Consider the following 15836-nt stretch of genomic DNA (forward strand, 5'->3'; position numbering starts at 1 on the left):
GATAAAATTCTCAACAAACTATTTCTTCCGAACAGATTCATATTTTATGTAACGTAGGGGCTATTTTATGAAAAACACGCCTAGTGTTGCTACATACTATTCAAAACTTTGTTTTTAGTTTTTTGGGAATACTGTTTTTAGTTTTTTGTTATCAATGATTGGCTTCATATTCCAACATTACTTTCCAATATTTTATGTTTCCAAGTGACTTAAGTGCTACATAAGTGGTGGAATAAAAATATAAGATAAACATGAACAACTAACTTCCAAATAAAACAGTTAACATTAACATCATACTTCAATCACAAATACACCACACTCCTACACTACTTTAATAATTTAACATTAGTATCTCACCTGCCATCAAGATAAAACACATAGTCAATTATAGTAATGCATAACTAGTACCACAACTTAAATAAACAACTATCTAGCCTAGTTATTTAATGATATTAACTGCACCTAAAATAACAATAATCACAATTAACATGGTAAATGTTTTTCTCTAGAAAAGTCAACTTTGTCTTCATTATCGCAAATTCCTGCTTCATGTTGTCTATCTCCACCTTCAACGTAAAATACTCATCATAACGGGTTTCTCCACCCATGCAAACTTATTACAACTCATGTTCCTACACATATAGAATAGCTAGTTTGGATTCACAATGGTGCTGCTACATTTGATTTTCATTGGTATTTTGCAACCCCAATAATACTTTATTTGGTGTTTCACTCGTACTGCACTCACACTACCAGTAGCACTGCCAAAAGAAGCAATCCTTGATTGAGACATTTTGTCGAACACCCAACATGCAAAAAAATAAAAATAAAAAACTCTTCACCAAAGTACAACATTTTTTATTTGTGAAAGAAAACACAACATGAACACCTAACAACAACCCAACAGCTTCTATAATCCCCAAAAAAACTCATCCAAGTACCAAAATAAACTCATAAAAAACGTACTTGAAGGAGATAAAAATAGCACACAAAAAATGAAGATATATAAGGAAGTTGTTGGATTGCACACCTTGCAGAAATTACACACCTTGTAGCTGAATCAGGAGAAGGCAAACCCACACCACCACTAGTCCTTTGCTGCACAAGCTGTAAAGAAGGCTTCCGAAGCCTACAATTTCAATTGCCCAATGGAGTTTCATGACCTCCAATTGCTAGCAGTTGCTATAAGGAAGACAGGAACATAAGTGTCGAAATATTGCATTAAAACTGTAATGAAATGCACGTGAGCCTTTTTTTAACAAGTTCAACTCTTTCATGGCATAGGGGGTGCAAGGATAACGAACTTTCAAAGATTAAGGGGTGTTTCAATAAGGTGAAAATATGAAGGGGGTGCGACTGTAATAAACATCAATCTCAAGAGGCGAGTGTAATTTGCTCTTTTTTAATACATTGGTGTCAAGATGCAAATACTTAAGGTGTTTAGAGTTAGGTGTTTTTTTTAATTCGAGAGTTTGCCTTGCTGCATTGTAAAGTTGAAACATTTAAGATATCTCAATCTTTTGAATAATCAAAAACTTAAGAAACTGCCTGATTCAGTTTGCAAACTCCAAAATTTGCAAACTTTGACCTTCAGTGGATGCTCAAAGCTACAAGAATTGCCCAAAGGAATAAGAAAACTAATCATCCTTTGTCAGGTACATATAACCACAAGCCAACCTTATTTTCGAGGAAAAGAGATTGCAAATTTTACTTCTTTAGAGAATTTAAGACTCTATTATTGTGATAAATTGGAGTCATTGTCTGAGGGCATACAAATTTCTAGTCTTAAAACTGGGGTTTTGGATGGTCTTGGGATACTAAAGTCTTTGCCATTTCATTACAAATTTAGAAATTTTTTCTATCAGCACTGTGGAAAGTTGGATTTGTCAATGGGCCTTGGCAACGAAATCCCAGATTCAAGGTTAAAAAAGTACCTTAGTCTTGAAGGTTTGCCACAGTTGGTCACTCTAACTCAGTGGTGGCAAGGATCTATGAACAAATTATATTCCTTGATAATTTGTGGTTGCAAGAATCTTGAGGAGCTTCCTGACTGGCTGTCAAAAAAGATTTGTCTCAAACTACTTACAATTGAAGATTGTCCAAAGCTTCTCTCACTCCTCGATAACGTGCATCACGCCGCAAATCTTGAATATCTAGAAATTATTGGCTGTCTTGAATTATGCAAAAGATACCAGAATGAGGTCGGACAGGATTTGGCACAAAATATCGCACATAAAAAAAGTTATCATTCATGAATCGAAAGAGTAAAGGAAATTCTCCAATAACAGTCAAAAGTTGAAGGTAGTAATTTTCGCTTTTTAGTTTCCATATTGTTTTACACAACCTTTTTCTTTTGAACAAAAAATGAATTTTGTTCTATACTTATCAAGTTATTTACCAGCAATGTCTGTTAAGCTTGTTGAATAGGGTTCAATTCCTAACTATGTATAGAGAAAAAAAGTCATTTGTTGACAAAGGTTGTATTCACTTTATTGTTGAAAGAGTGTAGTCTGTAGCTGTTGGTCTAGAAATACTTTTAATATACACAAAGTATGTATTTACAAAAAAAAAATGATACAATTTTCATTGCTAAAGACGGGTGTAAGAAAATCAGGAAAATAGGGTGCAGGGGAAAAAACTAAGGCTCAGATCGAGCAGAATAGAGCAGGGCAGCAGCTTCTTATTTTGATTGATTTGTCGGGTTTCATTTATTTTAAAATGTAATTTGTAGACTCTATGTTTCTTTCCTTTTTCTTTTATGATATGTTGTGTAATCTTTAGAGGTGTCCATGGACTGAGTTGGTTCAGGTTTAGGGGAAAATGAAATTCGAACCAATTGATTTTAATTGGTTCGAATTTCATTTTTTTTCCCTAAATCAACGTTGAAAGGGTTGGTTCGGTTTGGATCATCATATATCCGATAAAAAAATAATAAAAAATCCATTTTGATAAAAAAAATAATAAAAAATCCATTTTGATAAAAAAAATAATAAAAAATCCATTTTGATAAAAAAATAGAAAATAATAGTTTTATCACAAAATTAACAAATAATCTTATGATATATGTCAAATTAGCCAAATCCATCATAAAGAGGCCTGAAGGTCAAAGTTGTACTACTAACATCAACTAGGTGGAGGTCTAAAGGGGGCTCGAAGGCGTCAACGACCGTTGTGAGGAGGCAAAATGACGGGTGGATGAGGCTCTCTGTGAGTGTGCGTGTGTGACACCCTTTTATGGTTATGTGAGAAAGAAAAATGAAAGTGTCAAAGTGAGTCTTTGTGAGTGTGTGATGCACATAAAATGCAAAGGAGATACAAAAAATGACAAAAATATAAGTAACTCCAGCATTTAGGCATCTTGCAAGAGACCAAGAGATTTCTAATGAGAAATTTGGAAATGAAAGATCTTGGGGAAACTTTTTTTTTTGTTAAGTATTAAGATACTAACAGATCGTTCTCAAGGTATCCTAAGGTTGTCACAAGAGAGCTATATCAATAAAGTCCTAGATAGATTCGATATGAAAGATGGCAAACCAGGAGATACTCCAATCGCCAAAGGAGACAAATTCAGTCTTAAACAATGCCCCAATAATGACCTTGAAAGAATTGAGATGCAAAAGATTCTTTATTCGTCAACAGTGCAAAGTCTAATGTATGCTCAAGTTTGTACTCGTCCCGATATAGTTTTTGTCATAGGAGTTCCGGGCAGATACTTGAGTGATCGAATGCAACACTGGAAGACAACAAAACGTGTGATGCATTACTTGAAGAGAACAAAAGGGTACATGCTCACTAATCAAAAGTCTGAGAATTTAGAGATCATCGAGTACTTAAAGTCTAATTTTGTTGGATGTCCAAATAGCAAATGCTCCACATCTGAATACATATATATAAGTTGGTTGGAGGAGCTATCTCTTGAAAGTCTACTAAACAGACTCCCGTACCTTCTTCATGGCCAAGAAGTTTGTTGCTTGTTTTGAGGCATCCAACCATGGGATATGATTGGGAAACTTTATCACTAGTTTATGTGTGGTCAATGGCATTGAAAGAGCATTGAAGATTTATTGTGATAATAACTAAAAAATTTAACACTCTAACAACAATATGAGTACAACCAAGTCAAAATTCATTGACGACATCAAGTTTTTGGTTGTTAAGGAAAAAGTTTAGAATAGGCAAATTTCTATAATGCATATAGGGACTGATTCCATGCTAGTTGACCCATTTACTAAAGGTTTTGCACCTAAAGCTTTTCATGAGCACAATGCTCATATGGGTGTATTCCTAATTTATAATACCTTAGTTTAGTGAGAGTCTTGTTTATGTTCTATATCGTATTGTCTCTATATATTGTATTGTGTGGATTTTTTGCAAAAATAAAGTTGATGTTTTCCATTATATCATGAGCTTGTTTTGTGTGAAATATTTATATGTTGCATTAGGATTGATCTTTATACAGAATAAAGTTTGGACTTGTTGAAAATAAACATGATTAAGATCACATTACAGTAATTTTAATGTCGTTTATCCATATTTGATCTATGTCATCATGTACAAGTGACTGTGGTAATCATCGTGGTTTAGTCACGTTAAGTTATAATGAAAACACAATGGTTCCTTGTTGTTATATGAGATGGATCAGATTGTTTGAAGAGGAGTCTAAAAGTAAATAACATATGATTGGGTGCCTAAAGAATTTTGTGGTATAAATGTCTAAGGTTAATATGAAGCCCAACTGGGAGATTTTAAAAATTTTATAATTTCTAATTAATTAATACGGGTTACATGTCATATTAGTTATTTACATTTAGATAACTCAATATAAGTGATCTAATTTAGTGAGTCCATTAGACTATCAACAAAAAATTTATATTGGCTTAATGAGCATAAACAAGTTTAACTTATTAGAGGATAATAAGAACCCTAATATGTTAAAACTTGAGGCATTATTATGGTCTCCAACACATCAAATCAAAAACATTTTTCTCCTTTTCCCATTTAAAGTAAAAACGACGATCCCAAAACGATGGCTCCCGAACACCAAATCATAAAACCAATTATTCATGACCATTGCCAAGATTCTATTATATTCCTTTGATCAAGCTCTATAAATTCAGTATTACTTAAACCCTTCTCTCAATAGTTTTATGTAATGTGTTTCGATCCTCAATTGCAATTTTATATTGTTTGTTAAAATTCCAATAACTCAAGCATTCAAAATACAGAACATACAAATGTGAAGATCGAAGCTAATTAATTGGCTAAAAATTTAGATGCTTTTTTTTATTAAGTTATAGTTGGCATTAGACTACCAATAGAGCTCTAAGGCCGACTTACTAACTAATTTAGTGGTTCTTTTGCTGATTAGTGCCATTAAATACTTGACGATGGCCTTGCTTAATTAATATTTTGTGAGCTCTACTTTTTGAACATCAAATTTTGAATTATGTAATTGACACTGTATATATATGTATTTAGGCCGACTTTGTTTTTTTATAGTATTTATATTTCTTAATTTTTATCTTTTTTGGATATAAATGTATTTCAGAAATATTTTACAAATATGAAAGGGCACTAAATAGTCTTAAAGTTCAAATATAGAATAAACGTTTACTCATTTTATTTAAACCCAGTTTAGATAAGTTTTATGGTTAGCACTTCAAAAAGAAGAACAGTAATAAGAAAAAAATAAATAAATTATTTCATAAATTTAAATTAGCTTAAGTGCACATCATAATCAACTTTTAACAAGTTAAAATCGTTTAGGCTCATCAAAACGCTGATTTTAGCTTTTCCAATAGTTTGATTTTAACTTGTGCATAAACTATTTTTAGCTCACAATAGAAATTTAATTATTATTTTTTCTTCCTATTTTTTTATAAAGAAACTTATACAAATAAACAGCAACAAAGAAAGTTTCTAATGAGAGAGTCATTGCTCGTAGAATTGTAAAAGAATCTATGGAACTTACTCAAGATGAACGCCTAAAACTCATGGAGAGAACTATATGAAAGAAGTTACTTTCTTCAAAACTGACTCTAGACTATGAAACTTCAAAATCTTTATTTATATGGAGGTAAATTATTTGATAATTTGCTTAATTTTTCTGCTTATTTGCATTTTCTATCTTATATTTGTTTCCTGAATATTTTGCATTTTGGTATTTGTAGTGCTCAAATTATAATTTGTTTTATGACATTTTTGTTATGATCGATCAGGTACTCATTTTCTAACTGATTGAAAGCAATGAAGTTGGAGTTTCTATATGCTTCACATTGAGTTGATACTCGGTAAATATTGTGTGAATAGAGAATAATATTAAAAGATTTTAATAGGCAATACCAAAAACTCTATTGTTTATAGGACCCATCCTTTTTATTTAAAGAACTCATTAAAGTTCACAAATGCTGGAACATTAATTACTTTACCTCTTTTAAAGAGGAATGGCATGAAAAACAAATCTGCAACCACAATCTATTGGGAAGTTTTTTCCAAACTCAACTTTAAACCATACATATTAGTTTGACGATAAATTTTTCACAATTTATGGATTTTAATGCCTATAAACTATGATTAAATTCATAGTCTATAGATGAAGTAGAAGAGTTGAAGATTTGGTGACAAACATCACAAAGCTAGTTGAAACATCAAGCTCATAGCTCACAACCTTAAATACGAATTCCAAGCCTACACCATTATGAGGACTTTTATCCAATAAAACATCCTTTAAGATCAACCACTCCACAAAGAAATAAAATAGGTAATCATATTCAGAATTTATTTAGATTGTTTACTTCTCTTATAAAATATCAATCATTTCATTTAGTAATTAAAAATTTCATTGAAACAAGGAGCCTATATCACCACAACAAATATCATGAGATGAAGAGTCAATCACAAATAAAAGGATAAATATACAAGCATCCCAGAATTCAAAGGACGCATATTCATGCATATTTATCGTTAATTGAAGAAACATATTCAATCTTAAAGACACCTTTAAAAGAGAAAAACATCTATACAAATTATTGAAAACTCCTATGATGAAGAGTCCAATTTTCTTCAATGTTTAAAGAAGAGCACTCCAAAGAAAGAGAAAATAAAGTCAACAAGTCACTTAAGAAAAATGAAAAAAAAATTCCTTTCAATAATAAAGTAAATCATAATGATTAACTATTTTTGTTTCATTTGAATAATAAACTATGTTAGAGCGGTGTGGTTTCAATTTTAAATGCTTCTCATAAAAATATATCAATAAATATAATATATTATGGCTTTAAATTATACCAATTGTAAAAGTTGACATTACATTTTTTTTATCTTAATTTCTTTTAGGGCAAAATATATATAATATCGTTTGTAACTTTAATTTATAAACCGCGGGTTATCATCTAGTTTTAGTTAAAAGCAAAAGGCGGGCTGACATTGCAATTGTGGTTAAGTTTCACAAGAATAGTCTTTGCATGTGAATGAATTGAAACTTCTCAGAAGCATAGTATATCCAACATACACAATATTCGCTAGCTAATAATGAAGTAAAACCTGATGCATGACTGGTCTAAAACCAAATGTCTCTTATGAGCCTAAAGAAGGAATAATTTGTTGATTAAGCTTTTGTTTAATTCCATTGAAGGACGTAACTTCAAACTTCTAAAGTTAACTTTGACACCAGAAGTTGTATAGAAGTAATCCAGAATGAAGAAAACAACTCTCAAATTTAAGATTTTTTTGCTTCATGAAATAATATTATTTATACCTTTCCCGAAGAGATGGGAGAATATCCTTCTGCTCAAAAACTGTATAAATATCATAATTAATGATGTGATAGGATTCAACATAAAACAATACCATAAGCGAGAGTTTTCATTGCATTCCTCTATCTCCTACCTCCTTAAAATCATGGCCGAATCGCTTCTTTTCACAGTTGCAGAATCACTGATAGGGAAGCTCACTTCTCGTGCCATTGAAGAAGCTTCTTTGACGCTGGGTGTGTACCGTGATCTACAAGACATGAAAGATAAAATGGCCCTTATCAAAGCTTTCATGTTAGATGCTGAGCACAAGAAGCCACACAACAATGTGCTGAGCGAATGGCTGAGACAGATCAAGCACGTGTTTTCTGATGCTGAAGACATAGTCGACGATTTTGAGTGTACAGCATTGCGGAAGCGTGTTGTCAACATGGTAGCTGCTCAAGTAAGGTACACTGTTTCTTCTCAACTAGTTATCCTCTTGTTTACCGTTTAGAATGGCGCGTGAGATAAAAGATATCAACCAGAGGTTGGCCAAAGTTGCGGCTCAAAGAGACATGTTTGGCCTTCAAATCAATGAGAAGGATACGCATGTTGTGGACATGAGAGAAATGACTCATTCCCATGTAAATCATTTGAATGTAATAGCGAGAGAAGATGACAAAAATAAAATAATAAAGCTTTTGCTGCAAGATGGTCATGACAAAAGTCTCTCTGTTATTCCCATTGTGGGAATGGGAGGCTTGGGAAAGACCACACTTGCAAAGTTGGTGTTCAATGAGATCACCAATATTGATGAATGTTTCCCTTTGAAGATGTGGGTGTGTGTCTCTAATAATTTTGAACTTAGGATTGTGCTTATTAAAATCCGCAATTCTGCTCCAAACCCCACTAGTGAAAAGTTAGAAAACTTTGAAACGGAGCAACTTCAAAATCATTTGAGACATACACTTCAAGATCAGAAGTTCTTGCTCATCTTGGATGACGTGTGGGAAGATGATAATGCTAGATGGGATGAGTTGAAGGAAATAATAATAGATACTGGTGTTGAAGGGAGTAAAATACTAGTGACTACTCGTAGTCCGTTAATAGCTACCTTGATGTGCTCTAATTCTTCAAACTCTTACCTTTTAGAAGGCCTCTCTAAAGATGATTCCTTCTATCTGTTTCTCAAATTGGCTTTTAAAGAAGGAGAAGATAAAAAGCATTCACAACTATTGGAAATCGGAAGATAAATCGTTAAAAAATGTAAAGGGATACTGTTATGTCCTAGTATTCGAGAACTAGGAAGAACTCCAGAAGAAGAGAATAGAGAGGAAAGGTTTTCTGTTATTGTTGTGCTTTCATTTACAAATTACATTCATATATATAGCGCAAGAATGCACAAGTTTGTGATTTCTAATTCCTCTCTATGCAGGGCAAAACTATAATAGAATGGATTCAAAATGATTCTTGTAGCAGACAAGTATCTTCTGTTAAACTCAGAAAAGGTTAGGCCAAAAACTGTTGCTCCTCATAGAGATTTCTCATATAAATACACTTTAATTACAATCTGTCAAGCTGATTTTCAGTCCAATAAATAGCTAAACTGCCATATACACAATTACATCTAATTATCCTGATTTTCAGCCCAATAAAATAGCTAAACTGCCATATATACAATTACAGCTAATTATCCTAATTAAGAGAGTAATTGTTACAAATAAATGTGCAATCCCATACAATTTGCTGTGACATTTAATTCCGTGCTGTGACATTTAATTCCGTTGACATCCCCCCTCAAATTGATGCCTGGAAATCAACTAGCATCAATTTGCTAAGTAGAAAATTGTGTCGCTGACGTGTTAATGTTTTAGTAAAAATGTCAGCTATTTGAATGGAAGTTGAGATGTGTGGTAGACTGATGACTCTTCGATCATAGGCATCGCGAATAGAGTGACAGTCAACCTCAATATGTTTAGTCCATTCATGGTAAACTGGATTCGCTGCAATCTATATGGCACTGGTGTTGTCAGCATGCAGCGGAGTTGGTTGTGCTTGAGAGAATCCAAGCTCTGTGAGGAGACCACGCAGCCATATTATTTCGGAACAAGCGGCAGACATCGCGCCATATTCTGCTTCAGTGGAGGACTTTGAGACTGAATCTTGTTTCTTACATTTCCATGAAATAGGAGCATTCCCTAGGAACATACACCAGCCAGTAGTGGATTTTCTTGTGTCTGGACAACCAGCCCAATCAGCATCATTGTATGCTTGGAGTTGTATGGAGGAATCAGCAGGAAAAAACAGACCATGCTTTGGGCTACCAAGGAGGTATCTAATGATCCGTTTTACTGCTGAAAGATGCAAATGCCTTGGAGATTGCATGAACTTACTCACGGTGTGGACAACAAAAAAAATATCTGGGCGAGTGATAGTTAGATAGATGAGACTTCCCACGAGCTTGCGATAGTGAGTGGGATCATCAAGAAGTTCACCTTCATCTCTCCGATATTTAACATTAACTTCCATGGGAGTGTCAACAGGGGTGGCATTTGGGAGTCCAGCTAGTTGAACCAAGTCTTGAATATACTTGTGCTAACATAGAGAAATGCCTTGGTGATGATAATGCACCTCTAAACCCAAGAAATAAGTGAGATGGCCTAAGTCTTTCATCTGAAAGGTTGAAAGCAACTGATTTTTTATTCTTGAAACATAATCTTGATCTGAACCAGTGACCACAATGTCATCCACATAAACAAGAAGCACCACGATGCCTTTAGGAGTCCTTTGTAGGAAAAGAGAGGGATCATACTGACTTTGAGTGAATCCAAAAACAAGTAGTGTCGAGCGAAACTTTTCAAACCATACTCTTGGTGCCTGTTTTAATCCATATAAAGAGCGTTTCAGTTTGCAAACAGTATTAGGTGAAGGGGTAGGCATACCATTAGGAAGCTTGATGTAAACTTCCTCCTTAAGGTCACCGTGAAGGAATGCGTTTTTGACATCCATTTGATGTAGTGGCCAAGATTGTGAGGTAGCGAGAGCAAGAATAGTGCGCACAGTTGTCATCTTGGCGACCGGTGCAAAAGTCTCATCATAGTCCAGTCCATATTGTTGCTTATTTCCAAGCACAACTAAACGAGCTTTGTAACGATCTATGGATCCATCCGAGCGCAGCTTTATAGAGAATACAAACTTGCTACTTAAAGGCTTAACAGATGTGGGACACGGGACTATATCCCATGTTTGATTTTCTTCCAATGCTAGAAGTTCAGTTTCAATAGCTTTCTGCCAACAAGCATTCTTCATGGCCTGGCTATAAGAGGAAAGGATAGGAATAGAGGATAATGAGGTTGTCATGGAATGGATATACCTGTCTGGGGCTTAATAATGCGTGAGCTGCGTCTTGGAGGAGCTGGTTCTGGTTCTTCTACTGGATCAGCAGCCAAGGAATTATCTCGAAGGGGCCCTTGAGGTTCTGTCTGTTGATTTTGGTTTGCAGTGCTACGTCTGTTGTAGGTCAAGAGAGGTTTAGGAGATGGTTCTCCTGCATGAGAGTTAGAAAACAATGGCAAAACAGAAATTGGAGGAGAGGTAAGGTCAGGATGTGATGCAAAAAAGTATACATTTTCTTGGAAAATGACATTTCTAGATACTCGAATCCTACGGATGGTAGGATCATAACATAGAAAACCCTTTTGATGAGGAGAATATCCAAGAAAGGCACATTCAACAGATTGTGCAGTGAGCTTGGTGCGTTCTCTTGGAGGAAGATGGACATAACACACACAACCAAAGATACGAAGATTTGAGTAATTGGGTGGATGACCATATAACTGATTGAAAGGGGATTCATTACCTATTGATGGAGATGGCAATCGGTTGATAAGATGAACTGCAGTGAAGAGGGCTTCACACCAAAAATGTGATGGCACATGAGACTCCAACAAAAGGGTGCGGACAACATCAAGCAAATGGCGATTTTTTCTTTCCGCTACCCCATTTTGTTGTGGAGTTGAGGGGCATGACCTTTGGGATACAATGCCATTGGATTGCAAGAAATCCTGAAATGAGTGTGACATGTATTCTCCCCCATTATCAGAGCGAAAGATTTTTATTTTTGACGAAAATTGGGTCTGAACAAAGGCATGGAAAAATTTGAAAGTGGAAAAGACTTCATCTTTTGATCGCAGAAAATAGACCCAAGTGAAGCGACTATAATCATCAATAAAAGTTATGAAATATTTATAATGAGCATGAGATATAACCGGTGCCACCCCCCAAACATCACTGTGGATGATTTCAAAAGGTTGTGTTACATTAGACTGATGTGTTGGAAAAGGCAGAATTTTACTTTTACCAAGTTTACAAGGAATACAATCAAAGTGAACAACATTGAGAGATGAATTGTGTTTATTTCCAAGATAATTAGATTTGAGCAAGTCATGAAGTACATTTGCGTTTGGATGTCCAAGACGCTTATGCCACACTTGGTAATCAACAATAGCAGAATTACAAGAAACTAAAGGCAAAGAAAGACTGGAAGGCAATGAGAATTGGATTCGGAAAAGGCGTCCAACTTTAGGCCCCTTCGCGATTATCTTCCCTGAGTGTTGATCCTGCACAAGACAACCAGACTGTGAGAATTGTACTTGACAATCATTGTCAACTAATTGACCAACTGAAATGAGATTACTAGTGAGACCAGGAGAAACAAAAACATTGGTTAGAGATGGAGAAATATCACCAGTGGCTGTGATAGGCAAAGGATTTCCATCAGCGGTGTGTATCTTAAGGTCTCCAAGATATTTTTTGATATTAGTAAGAAATTGAGCATTGTTGGTCATGTGGTTGGAAGCCCCCGAATCAAAATACCAAGGGGAAGAGGATTTACCTGAGAATCCTAAAGCAGAGAATGTTGAAATGATCATTTGTTGAACCATTTCAGGGGTCATAGTTGGAGCAGGATCAGGAGCTTGTTGCTGAACAGGTGTTGGATTTACTGAATTATTAGGAACAGATGAATCAACTGAGGCTGTAAAAGCTGTGACATTTCGCTTGGGTGGCCTTATGGGGCATTCTTTAATAATATGTCCATCCTTTTTGCAGTAGTTGCAGAATTTGTTCGGACAGTTAGAAGCATAATGTCCAAATTGCTTGCAACAGAAACATTGAACAATACGCATGTCATGGCTTTTTGGTTTTCCTCGGGCCACATATGCCACTGGAACAATAGTGGATTTGTGATCTTCAATGATGGACTGTGTAAGGAGGCGTTGTTCTTCATGCAACAGAGCATTAAAACATGCATCCAGTGATGGTACAGGATTTCTATGCATGAGGTTAGACCTAATACCTTCAAAATCATATCTTAATTTCATAAGAAATTGATCACGTTTAGTAGTTTCATGAACTGTTTGGACTGAATTGAGGCCTTCAGAAGGCAAGTCCGCATAAACTATATCAATGTATTCAACCCAAAGATTCATGAATTGAGAGTAAAAATCAGAGATGGAGAGACTATCCTGTTTAAAGGTAGCGATGTCGTGTTCAAGCTGAAACCTTCGAGCTTCATTGTTCTGACTGTAGACTTTCTTTAAGTAATTCCACATTGTGGCTGCTGTCTTGTAAGGCCGAAGATTCAGGACAATGTTGGGATCGACAGAGCCTAGGATCCAGGCCATGACTTGAGCATCTTTGACTGTCCATTTGGCGTGTTCAACCTTAGCTGTGTCTTTGTCAGGGACGGGAGAGCTGCCGTCAACATGACCCCATAAGTCTTTTCCAGTGACAAAGATCTGGAATTGGAATGCCCAAGCTGAGTAGTTTTTGCCATTAAGGCGAACCAAGAGAACATCATACTTTTCGGTAGACACGGAACAAGGGATGGTAATCTGGACAGGGAAAGAAATGACCAAGAAATAGAAAAAAAACAAGGACTTGGAGAGAACTAGAACTTGGACGAGGCTGAAAGAACAAGGAAAGAAGTGCAGACTAGGGTCTTGGATCGAAACCTAGGCTGATACCATGTTAAACTCAGAAAAGGTTAGGCCAAAAACTGCTGCTCCTCATAGAGATTTCTCATATAAATACACTTTAATTACAATCTATCAAGCTGATTTTCAGTCCAATAAATAGCTAAACTGCCATATACACAATTACAGCTAATTATCCTGATTTTCAGCCCAATAAAATAGCTAAACTTCCATATATACAATTACAGCTAATTATCCTAATTAAGAGAGTAATTGTTACAAATAAATGTGCAATCCCATACAATTTGCTGTGACATTTAATTACGTGCTGTGACATTTAATTTCGTTGACATCTTCATGGGCCACTCACAAGCTGCTAGCTCAGCGATTGCTCCCAAAGGAGGTTACGAAATCTTCCAAGTAATGAGGTTTACGCAATTCCCTTTTAGCCCTGAGGTGAGTATTGGTCTGCTCCTTGCCTATGTTGGTCTGCTTCTTGTCTATTGGTATTGCCTCCTTGCTCTGTTGTTGCTTCATAACAGATACCGTTGGCACTAAAAACATTAGGGAGTTAACTATTCTGAGACTTGATAGAAAAGAGTGGGAGTCTATACGAGATAATGCAATTTGGAATTTTCCACAAAAGGAAAAAGACATTTTACCTGGTCTCCAATTAAGTTATAATCGATTGCCTTCATATTTAAAACGACGCTCTGCTTACTTCTCTCTTTTTCCTGAGGACTTTGACTTTAATAGTTTTCATGTTAGTACATTGTGGGAGGCCCTTGGTTTAATTTCCTTCCACCTCCTAAGGAAAGTGAAACAATAAATGATGTTGCCAATCAATTTTTGCGTGAGCTACTATCAAGATCCTTTCTTACAGATTGTCTTGACCTTGGCAACTTTTTCACTTTTAATTTACACGATCTTGTAGTGTATTTTGAAAAATGTGAGTATCAAGTAACATATAGATTCCCACAGTCCCAAAATATCTGAGCATGCCAAACATTTGTGAACAATGGAAAATAATTTGCTTGGCCAAGCACTCCTTCCCACATGTCTGAGAACTTTACTTTTTCCTGTGAAAGCCAACAATGAAGCTTTTTTTAATACATTGGTGTCAAGATGCAAATACTTAACGTGTTTAGTGTTAGGTTCATTTGAATACGAGAGTTTGCCTCGATGCATTGGAAAGTTGAAACATTTAAGATATCTTAGTCCTCAGGATAATGAAAAACTTAAGGAACTCCCTGATTCAGTTTGCAAACTCCAAAATTTGCAAATTTTGCTCTTTGATGGATGCTTAAAGCTACAAGAATTGCCCAAAGGAATAAGAAAATAATCATCCTTCGTCATCTGCATTTAACCACAATGCAACCAGATTTACCAGAAAAAGAGATTGCAAATTTGACTTCTCTAGAAGATTTAAGATTTGTTGATTGTGATAAATTGGAGTCATTGTCTGAAGGGATACAACTTCCTAGTCTTAAAACTTTGTCCTTTATTTTGTAGAGTTTCAAGCCAAAAGATAAGGTGCATGCATAATGGGAATTGGATTTTTATCATTAAGGTTTAGGTGGTTTAAATGCAAAGTGGAAGATTGCATTTTACTAGATGAACCTTAGTTGAATGGATGCATTGGAGATTATTTTTGTTTCAACTTCCAAGAGAACTTATTTACTATAGTTAGTAGCAATCTTCACTATAAATAGAGAAGATATTTAGTGGAGAAATAACAACACATGAAGAGAGAGTGTGTATGTGAGAAGAGAGATTGTGAAACAAAGTCACTTTGTTGAGAGAAAAGTGTTTTTGTGTGAGTGTTATCATTTCTTGTAACCATTGAGTGAGGTACTTGGGTTTGTAGAGTGATACACTATTTGGGGTGAGATACTTTGTAATCATTTTTGTGATAGTGAAATATTTTTTGAGACAGTTTCGTGGACGTAGACAAGAGGTGTCAAACCACGTTAAATTCTTGTATTTGTTATTATTTTTCTACAGTGTAATCTTTGTTGTGTTCTCATGATCCTTTCTGGGTGTAAGTAATTTTTTTGTGGGAGCGTTGATTTCCCAACAGTGATATCAGAGCTATGGTCAAGAACACACAAAGGTTTGAGATACCATT

General features: G+C 35.1%; 1 long non-coding RNA gene and 1 pseudogene across 1 annotated transcript; one reads left to right on the top strand and one right to left on the bottom strand.

Annotated features, from left to right (window-relative positions):
• Positions 1–277: 277 nt before the first annotated feature.
• Positions 278–2242, bottom strand: LOC102663158 (uncharacterized). The gene is made up of 2 exons (XR_005886830.1): positions 1935–2242; positions 278–1182 (listed from the first exon to the last, which is right to left on the bottom strand). It is a non-coding gene; the product is annotated as an uncharacterized lncRNA (long non-coding RNA).
• A 5848-nt stretch (positions 2243–8090) lies between these two features.
• LOC106794785 (putative disease resistance protein RGA3) lies at positions 8091–15220 on the top strand (annotated as a pseudogene).
• Positions 15221–15836: the final 616 nt, after the last annotated feature.

The sequence above is a fragment of the Glycine max genome, chromosome 10, assembly GCF_000004515.6.
Source record: "Glycine max cultivar Williams 82 chromosome 10, Glycine_max_v4.0, whole genome shotgun sequence".
Lineage (NCBI taxonomy): Eukaryota > Viridiplantae > Streptophyta > Magnoliopsida > Fabales > Fabaceae > Glycine > Glycine max.